Consider the following 8,137-nt stretch of genomic DNA (forward strand, 5'->3'; position numbering starts at 1 on the left):
AAACATTAGAAGATTAGAGTACATCACGATGTATGGCCCCAGTGGCGAAAGCTGTAATCAGATGTCAAGTAGCTTAGTGAGTTCATCGACACCTTCATAGGAAGACTGCTGCTGGCCATCAGAGGCCATCTTCTCTCTCTTCCGTTGTAGCAGTAATGGTGAGCACGTGGTGCTCAGCTCTGGTTTATCTTTAGTTTCCCTTGAAATTTAAGGTGATTGTGCAGCTCCAGTTGCCACTAGAGTATGATCAGAAATGCCTGATGTGGCTTCCCATCCCTCCTCTGCCTCTTGCTTTCCATGTGATTGTTTTTTTTCCTCACTCTCCTGAGAGCAAGTAGCATCCTTTGGAAGCTATGCGTTAGAGACGAAAAGTTCCTGATATTGGGCTTCCCCCGGGACAAGTACCTGAGAGGAAATCTAACTTTTAATTACTAAAATCTGGGGGTCTGCTTGTTATCGCTACTTAAGATACACTACCAAATACATAACTTCTCTCTTTGGTAGGCAGAATTTCTGAAATGTGGCCCCGAAAGGTTGTACTTTCACCTCTAAGACAGATTAGAGGTAACCAAATCTTCCTAAGCCGCTGAAGTGGGAGTTTAACATGGTGATTGATTGATATTAATGAGTATTTATTCTATGTCTTTTAACGTTTATTTTCCTTCAAATGGGCTGAAGTGTGGGGGTGGGGTGGCGAAGAAGCTGGGTAATTCGATTCACTCTGGTGTGCCAGGTACTTTGAGCAAAGTTCTAGCGGCTAGGCAGTCATCTGGGATACCCTGGTGCTAGCACTGTACGTACCTTGAAGAAGTCACACAGCACTCAAAGCCGCTTGCTGCTGAAGCACAACTCTGGCTCCCGTAATCTGGCTACAGCTATTTTTAATTCACTAATTTTGTTTATTTGGGTGTTTTGCCTGCCTGTAAATTTGTGCACCATGTCAGTTCCTGGTATCTGTGGGGGCCCAGAGGAGTGTGTTATATCCCCTGGGACATGAGTTACAGATGATTATGAGCAACCCTGTGGTGCTGGGAATCAACCTCAGCTCCTCTGGAAGAGCAACCTTTGAGTCATCCCTCCAGCCCCCTGTCTCTGACCACAGTGGTTTTAAACAGATTGCCCTGGACACGGGCTTTGTCCATTATAAGTCTTAATAAGCTTTAGATAACTTTATAGCCATTTCCACCCAAGCTGGGTAGTGTAAGGTGGGTGGGCACTTCTCTTGGTGGCCCAGTAAAGAGCCTGTGACTGGTATAAGCATAGTCCCTCATTTGCATGCTGGAGCTGTGATGGGTGCAGACACCCTTGCTGCACCCCTTAGCTGTATAAACAGACTGTTCCAAGTCAGTGTGAACCAGCTAGGAGACACCCTCTTGTGTTGCCCTGACACTGCAATATTAGGCCCAGTAGACGGCTTCTTCGGAGTGGTCTTTTTCTTGCTTACTTTAGATTCTTATAGTTAGCAGCGTGTATGAAACGTGTAACATTTGGGGAGGATGGGGAAGGCAGCAGTTGAGTAGTGGGTCTGGTGAAAGGGAGGCACCAGCCTTGCTTGGGCAGACAGAGAGGTCCACAGAGCAGCTGGGGCAGAAATGATACAGAGCAGTAGAGAATTGCTGACTTGGAGAAACTGAGCGCCTGGTCATTGGAGGTGTTCAGGTGGTTGCTGAGGATATCAGCTGCCTTGGGCCTAAGTTCTAATACTACCTCCTGTCAATAGTTGAGGATTCTGACACCATCTGCCTTAGTGCTGTGATATCTGTTGCTGAGGGCCGATGAACCAGAGAAGAATAGTAGAAGACACCTTATTGTTGCTTCCTGCTTTCTATTGGACCTCCACTTCTGCCGAAAACTGAGAGCTACAATAGTTCCCAGCCCAATGAGTCTCCAACTTGAGTTCCTAGAGTATAAGTTGTTGGCTTTGAAAGCATGGAACAATACGTTTCTAGCTCTCAGGGCTTAATGCTGTAAGGGTTTCAGTCCACTAAGTTTGGGTTCACCAGCCCAGCCTATAGGCCATGGGCATTCAAGTTCCTGGGATTGCCAACAGTAGAATTGCTCATCTGGTCTTCTATACAGGCAAACAAAAGTCCAGCCAGCTGACTAGCGATATATATCCAAATACAAAAGTCCAGCCAGCTGACTAGCGATGTATATCCAAATATCATGTGTAGGCATGTAGGCATGAGCTATCACTCTCATGGTTATGTGTCAAGTTGACCTTGGAATGGAGAGATTACTTGGCTCACCAGGTAGACTGAGTGTTATCACAAGAGCCCTCAAAGGCAGAGAGCTTTCTGAGCAATTGACAGAGGAGAAGCAAGAGACTCAAAGCAGGAGATGGGCTCCATGTGTGGTATGTGGTTGGTTTGACGAGGAAGGGGCCACGCAGGCAGGCATGTGAAATCCTTCAGTGGTTGGGCTAACTTCCTGGCTAATGGTCTGCAGTAACATTAGGAGTCCGGGCCTAGAGCTGGAACAAGCTGGATTCTGCCAACAACCTCAGTGAGTGTGGAAGAAAATTCCTTCTGCAGCCTCTAGATGAAAGCTCGGCCTGGCTGTTGCTTTAATGTTTGCCTGCCCCATCTGGAGCTTTGACCTACACAAACAACAAATGGCCACTGTATCAGGCCACTGGGCATGGCACTTGCTATGAAACAGAAGGAAACAGGTAGAGACAACCTTAAAGAGGCCTGGGCTGAAATCTAGGAGCTGGGGTTGGAATCTAAGGAGGTCGTCATCTCTGTTCTCCCTGCAGCCTCGGCATGGAGCCAGGCTTAGGCCTTTGTTGTTGTTGAATGGACACATGATTTGGTGTAAGAACCTCTGGAGCTATTTGCCATTAACCTTCGAGTGTACATCAGAGATTTTAAGCTTCCTTACAAATGGCAAGATAACCAATGTTTGGGCTTTGCTGGTCTTTTTCAATTCTGTTGTGTTTGACTCTATCCAACTCTGTCAGCGAGGCACAAAGGCGATGTTAGAGGCATCGTAAGAAACGTGAGGCTGGGTCCCAATGAAAAGTATTGGAAAAACAAGTGATGGGTCAGATTTAACATAGATCACTGGAAGGGGTGTGTGTGTGTGTGTGTGTGTGTGTGTGCACATGCACACGCACGCGGTATATTGGTGTACATGTGTATTTGTGGGTGTATGTCTCTATGCATGTATATGGAAGTCAGAGGTTGATATTACATTTCCCCCTCCTCTTTCCACCTTAGTTTTTGTGAGAAGAGTTCTTACTGATCGTGGAGTTTATTGATTAGCTAGACTGGCTACATAGCTAGACTCTGGGATCCTCCTATCTCTACTTCCCAGTGCTAGGATTCCAGGGCTCACCCTCATGCGCAGTCTTTCAGATGGGTGTGGAGGATCTGAATTTGGGCCTCGAGGGTTGTGCCGTAAGCACTTTCCCCACTGATCCATCTTCCTAGTCTCTATTGCAAATATGTGGTATGATACTTCCATCCCAAGATGTGGAATCTTGAGCACATAACCACAGGACTTAAAAAAACAAAAATTGTGGCCCGAAATAGTTTTTACTGTAAGAAGTACTTGGTTGGCCCGGCTTGAGAGCCAATGTAAGTCGTTCCAGAACATGTGGAGCTTCATGGTTTCAGGGAGATGGACCCCATGAAAAAGATCTCATAGCCTTTGGCTTGCAGGAATTCTTCCATCAATACTCCCTCACCTGGCTCATCTCTCTCTCAACGAGGCAGGCCTGGATCTATGGCCTGGCAGAAGGACCCAGCTTGCCGCAGTTTGCAGGGTGGGAGGTCTGCTCAGACAGCTCCAGCTGAGCCCCCTGCCCTGTGCCTGAAACCTAAGTGTGTCCCCAGCCAGCTCCCAGCAGAACTGGTACATTGCTTATGGGCCTGCCTGCCCATCCTTCATGAATTTTTATTAAACAAAACTGTAAGCAGATTGATTTTGTCCTCTTTTATTGCATTTTTATTTAATTCCCTTCTATGGTGGAGGCTCCATCATGTTACCGCAGAGTAAATCACTCCAGGGCATCAGGCCAAAGCCGAGGAGAGGGCAGGATCTGGCTTCCCAAGAGCACATTTACTGCATAAGAACCTTTATTAGCAGGCAGTCATTGATTTTTTTTTCAGGTCATAGCCTCTTCACCATCCTTTAAATAAGAGAGAATCACAAACTTAGTGTGGAGGAGAGGCTAGGAGGCCAGGGTCTTGGGGTGTTGGTATGTGTCCATGTCTGATGATCTCGGTACCATCCAGAGCCACTGCTCAGCACCTACTGTGTGTTGAGCACTGCCATGTAACACGTTGACAGGAGAATCACTTGAATGGCTGATATGGGTGGGGGAGACAATTAAGCACAGGAACAAATAGTTTAACTATTATACAAAAATACGTATGTATAATATATACATATATTAAATTAATTATTACTTGTATAATATATATAATACATATAATAAACAACACACACACATATGTATATATAAAATCTAGACTGGTTATATGTGGTTCGACCTCAGGTACAAATCAAGGCCATCATCATTACAATCCAAATGTTTTTTCCTTTGGAAGCTCCGATTTTACACTCTAGAATAAGGATGTTGGGATTTGAGGCAGTGTGGAGGGTGGGTTAATTCTGGTGGATCCAGTTGGGAATAAACAGCTATCAGGAATCATACGAAGACTGTGGAGGAGGGGATCCCTGTGCTCATTGTCCTAGAGGGAAATATTAAAGAAAGGTCCAAACCAGCTTCTGATCTGGAAGGGAGTGGGAACAGCACCCAGTCCTTATTACAGAGGGCCATATTCTGCAAGAGAATGAGACCTGGAAAAAGCTAGACTCTAGGATGCCAGTAAGGAGGGAACTGCCATGGTCTGGTCACAAGGTGAGAAACCTGAAGTCAAGTAAGGAAACAGTCATCACAGCCACTTGGGAAAGGTGGAAACCAAGAAGCCAGGACTTGTAAGTGGCTCTGAGGTGTTTTTGGTTTTGGCGTTTCTTTTCCTTCTGTGGAAAGACATTAAGGGGAAAGCGAGTTTGAGCAAAGGGGGATGGGGGCAGGGAGGAGAGCCGTGTCTCAGGCATGCTTCTTAAGAAACTTGTTTTTGCAGATCAGACAGGGAAGTTTGGGAAGTGGAGACAAACAGGAGAGAAGATGGGAGGCAGCGGTCCTCTCTTGATTCCCGCGACCACGTCCTTGTGTGAAGTAGTCCCTATCTTTACTATTTCCTTCTAGGGAGATGAAATAGATGGATCATGCTACTCAATGGGCTTTAAAAATATGATTCCTAATAGCTGTGTACACCCATCTGGATACCCCAGAATTGATCCCACTGTCCACCTATTGTTGGGCTTTTCTGTGATTTACAGCTCCTCTCTACTATAAATAATACCACACCGAACATCCTACTCTCCGCTTTTTGGTCTGCATCTCTGATAAATTTCTAAAGTGAAATTATTGAGTTAAAGGTTATAATTTTTTAAAGGCTCCTAATTCATATTGTCCGATGCTCCCCAGACATTTACTGATAGAGCGGGCACACGCACTCATTTCACACCACATACATCAACGCTGTGGGGTTATTTTTATTTTTTTAACCTTTGCCAGTTGCATGGCGGGAGAGAAAAGCGGGGCACATCACCATTTTCTATCTTTTTTTCTAAAATTACAGACACTTTCTTAGTAAATAGTAACATCTTTTTGCCCGTTTTATAGAGTTTGAAAACTAATTTTTTTTGGTACAAGTTGTGCATGTGTCTATGCATGTGCACATTCGGGTACCCACCAAAGCTGCAGGCATCAGATTCCCTGCAACTAGATTTACAGGCAGCCGTGAGCTGCCCATCCTGGATGCTGGGAACCAAACTCTGGTCCTCCAGAAGAGCACAGACTGAACTGCGGAGCCATCTCTCCAGCCACGTTTGAAATTTCTTTGCCCTTGTGTCCTTTTGTCTTTCTATTATTTAAAAACTGACTTTCATGGCCGTGATTTCCAGGAAGCTCTGTCACAGCCCCAGTTCGTCACTTACCTCCTGAGTTTCCTGTGGCATATTTTCCCATGTAGAGTTTCTAAGTGTTTTATGAGGGAATGGCTACCCATCTTCTTGATTCTTTCTCTGCTTTCTGTTACACTGTGAAAACTTCCCTGGCACACCGTCAGGTTACTTACGCTTTCTTTTTAATGTCCCTCCATGTTCACTCCCTCACCTCAAGGAACTGGACTACAGTGACCATGATTCCTGTCTGTGGAGTTTGATGGGCCTGGATTTGGGCCTGGATACCTGCATTTACTATGTGATCTAGATAAGTTGCCTGACCTTTCTGAGCACATCCCTCTCACCCAACATGGGACAAGGACTTGCAGGACATTGGGGACACTCCTTCGCTGATAGCAGACACTGACGTTAAGGACTGCCTTGTTAGGTTTCTAGTAAGTGACAGTTTTGACTTCACGAAGGTGGCCATCCCAGGCTGTCTAACTTCACGTCATGTGCATAGCGCTGGGCATGTCTTAGATGTACTCAGTGAACGTTGCTGAAGCAAGAAACGTATGAAACGACGTGAACAGAGTCCATTTTGCCTGTTTCAAAAGTCAAAACGGCCTAACAGAAGCCATTTTGCCTGCTTCTGAGAATCTGTTTTGGTGTTTGGAATCCTGCAAGCTAGTCCCAGCAGCCAACTGTGAGTCTAGAATATGCAGCAAAGAAAAACAAGCCGCGGACAAGGAAGCATTGTTCTTTCAATTAGCTGTGGCTTGCCACTCACAGTGGCGTGTCTGGCCAGTCACCTCTGACCGCTGACCTCTGGCCCTCACCCAGGCCTACAGGTCATTGCGCCACTCGCTTGAGTCTGGGTGTAGAGATTTAAACAGCTGATAGGCCCAGTGAGGTCATTTTCTTGGCTCGACTTCCAGCGTTTGTGTTTTAGCTGCCAAACACTGTTTTCTAAAGGAATGCGATCCTGGAGTGTGTACAGCCAGACTGAAGTGGAGATGCTGTGACTGACAGACGGGGTCAAGAGGCCAGACACTCTCTGCTGGTGGCTTCGCAGGTGCCATTCTTCAGGCCTCACTGCAATTCCATCCTTCCCTGTCTCCAAATTGTAGCTACTACTTTTTACTTACGTCCTCCGCATGGAACGCCTCCTCCAGGAAGCCTGCTCTGACCAGCTCAGTCTCTTGTGTACTGAATCCCTGTGATAGTACGAACCTTTGTTAACCTGGATAAATTGACATCTGTTAATATTCATGTTCCCTATTAGTCTACGAGCAGCGTTGGGATACAACCATGATGGGTTTATTCACGGTGACATCCTGAGGACACTGACTTTAGGGCTGGGTGCACAGTTGGCGTTAGATGCCATAATGCAAATTCAAGTGCCGTCATCCTTTCTTTTCCCCTATGGAGCAAGTTTAGACTGTGTCCAGCGAGAACTATGTACTCTCCGGGTACCTGGAATTCATCTGGGGGAGAAGATAGAATAAAAACCTAGTCAGAGTGACTGACACCATCCATTTCGAAGGCAATAAAAGTATTTCACACTTTGGGCGTTTACTGATTTGCCAGGAGATAAAGTTCCCCAATTGAAAGACAATTGCCAGGCCAATGCCAGCTCATGCCCTTGGTGAGGCCGCCGCCGGCAGCAGAGGGTGGGTCGTGGGTCCTGGCTGAAAGGAGCTTCAGGGTGGGAGAGTGTCTGTGAGTTCTGAGCATTGGAAGGGAAGTCTCATCACCCTGGTGAGAACGAGAAAGGGAGTCTGTGCCTCTCAAATTGCCCGCTTGTATGCAATTTAGAGGGGAGAAGGGGTGGGTGTGGGAGGTGAGGTAAAGTAAGAGTGGGGATGCTGGAGGGGAGGAGGGGAGGGGAAACTGAGATCAGGATGTAAAGTAAATAAATAACTCAGTCAATGAAATAAAGGCAGTGATCACCTGGGGAGGGGGTAGAACAAGGAATCAGGTTCTGAGTGAGCCCAACAGAACTGGCTTTCAGAATCAGCCACCTCCTGCTCCTTCTGTGCTATGGCTCCCAAGAGATGCTGGGGAGAAAATATTCCCATTTGTGACACCGCAGGGCCCTGGGGAAGAAAACCCAGCTTCTTCCTCATGACCTATGAGGTTGCAATGATTTGGGCCCCACCCCAGCCTGTCTTCG

This window comes from Rattus rattus, chromosome 5 (genome assembly GCF_011064425.1).
Source record: "Rattus rattus isolate New Zealand chromosome 5, Rrattus_CSIRO_v1, whole genome shotgun sequence".
Lineage (NCBI taxonomy): Eukaryota > Metazoa > Chordata > Mammalia > Rodentia > Muridae > Rattus > Rattus rattus.